The sequence below is a fragment of the Pteropus alecto genome, unplaced genomic scaffold (assembly GCF_000325575.1).
Source record: "Pteropus alecto unplaced genomic scaffold, ASM32557v1 scaffold21, whole genome shotgun sequence".
Classification (NCBI taxonomy): Eukaryota; Metazoa; Chordata; class Mammalia; order Chiroptera; family Pteropodidae; genus Pteropus; species Pteropus alecto.
This window is the reverse complement of record NW_006436282.1, coordinates 17771089-17773306: the sequence shown is the minus strand read 5'-3', so window position 1 is coordinate 17773306 and position 2218 is coordinate 17771089. Positions and strand designations below refer to the sequence as shown.

General features: G+C 42.0%; 1 pseudogene; it reads right to left on the bottom strand.

Annotated features, from left to right (window-relative positions):
- Positions 1-1878: 1878 nt before the first annotated feature.
- On the bottom strand, positions 1879-1998 carry LOC112479868 (annotated as a pseudogene).
- Positions 1999-2218: the final 220 nt, after the last annotated feature.

Genomic DNA, 2218 nt, shown 5'->3' with positions numbered 1-2218 from the left:
GCTGAGGGCTGTGGAGAAGAATCTGTTCCATGTCTTTCTCCTGGCTTCTGGCGATGCGCAGGCAACTTCTGGAGTCCCCTGGACCTGTAGAGTCATCTTCTCAATCTCTGCCTTAATTTTCACACGGTGCTCTCCCTGTGTCTTTTTGTAAGGACACTGGTCATATTGGATTAGGGCCCATCTTTATGAGCTCATTTAAACTTATTAAAGACTCTATCTTCAAATAAGGTCACATTCTGAAGTACAGGGGCTTAGGATTTTTGGGGGGAGGGGGATATGATTCAACCTATAACAATAATCCACTCAGTTGGGAATTGAATGTACCGTATAAACCAAGATATTGATTTTTCACAGCAGAGTGAAGTACCTTCTATTCTTGCCACTCCCAGCCTACAGCTCGAACAACACACATCCATCATCACATTTGTGAAAATAAATCAAGCCCACCACCACTCCAAAGGAAAGTCTCTACGTGGGCACCAGTGTTTAGCCTCTCCCCAAACCACAGGCAGCACCTTCTATGGCAACTTGGCCAAAGTCCCCACCATGACACTGTGAGATGTCACTACGTGTTTTCTGACAATATGGAGTCTTCATCTCTCCAATATAAACAATGTTTGAAAATGCAATTTCTCTCTCTGTTAGCAAAGGCAACAATGGGATTATTGTCGCTTATTACTAAAATAAGGGCAAATGCTTAAAAAAGCATGACTAGTTGGCTTTATATTTCATGATGCCTGATGACATTGATGGAAGGAAAGAGAATTGACAAGATGGGTGTGGAGATAACATAGATCATTGAAGAACAAGGCTCTTTCAAAAACAATAGGAATACATAGACTCATTATTATTTGATTTGACCGAAGCCTCACTGACATGACTTGGGCATTCTTTGAGTAGCCCCAGAAAGATTTCCACATTAGCTCCCTGCAAATGCACACATTTCCCTGCAAAACCCTGCTTCATCTCCTTAAAAGAAGCCATGTGGGTCCTGCCATGAATATATAAATAAACCAAGATACTAACGAGACCCTTTAAAATGCACCTGTTCAGCCTGCTCTTGAGAAGCAAAGAATGAAGTTCACTATTTTAAGGTCAGTGGGTAAGGCAAGCCACACTTTGAGTGTAGAGAAGATGTGCCGAGAAGAATTAACGACAGGGCTAAAGCTACTAACCTTAGAAAGACCTGCTTTCAAGGCCAAGCCTTGGCTGGCATCTGGGAACTTAGATGTAGGGACAGTTCCCACAGTTCCTTAACTGCTAAGAGTGGCTCTCTGTGCCTAAAGTGTTTGTGCAAAAATGAGGTTTATGATGAACACCTGCTTTCCTCTGGGAGTCTGGCGTTTTAGTATGTGATAGGTAGAGGGCATCTGTGGGGCCAGCCCCAATAAAAAACCTGGACACTTAGCCTCCCTGGGTGGCAGCACTTCACATGTGTTGTCACACGCGCCGTCAAAGCACTCTTTGCTGGAAAAATTAAGCATGTCCTGTCCTGTGTGACTCCACGGGAGTGGACTCTTAGAAGCTCGTGCCTAGCTTATTCCACGCGTCATCCCATATGCCTTTTCTCTTTGCTGGTTTTGTTTTGTGTGCTTCGGCTGGAATAACTAACTCACAGCCATGAGTATGACAGTGAACTGAGTCCCTTGCATCCTCCTAATGAACCTGCTAACATGAAGGTGGTCTGGGGGATCCCCGACACAGAAGAGCACCTGTTAGCAAAAAATAAAAGCTTATTTATTTCTTTCTTTATTAAAAATTGGGTGTTTTTTTTTGTTTTTGTTTTTGTTTTTGGTGAGGCAACCCTTGGTTGACCTCACAGATTTCAAGGACCCTGTCAGCTTACAATCCCTTATTATTATTATTATTATTATTTTATGCCTACAGCACTTGGTCTTCCTACCTGATTTCCCATCCAAGTACTAACCAGGCCCGACCTTGCTTAGCTTCCAAGATCAGATGAGATTTGGGCTTGTTCAGGGTGGCATGGCCGTAGACATAAAAGCCTTTTTAAACTAAATGCTTCCAAAAAACATGGTGCTTAACATCATTGCAACTTTTAAATTATTCAAGTGATTGCACTCCAGTTGGGATTACTATAGGATGTAATTTACTATATAAAAATAACTTTCTGAATTAGAAGGCAATCAAACAAGTAGAAGATTCTTTTTACTTCTTATAGAAGACCCTTCTAAGAAAACCATGAGAAAGCTAGAAG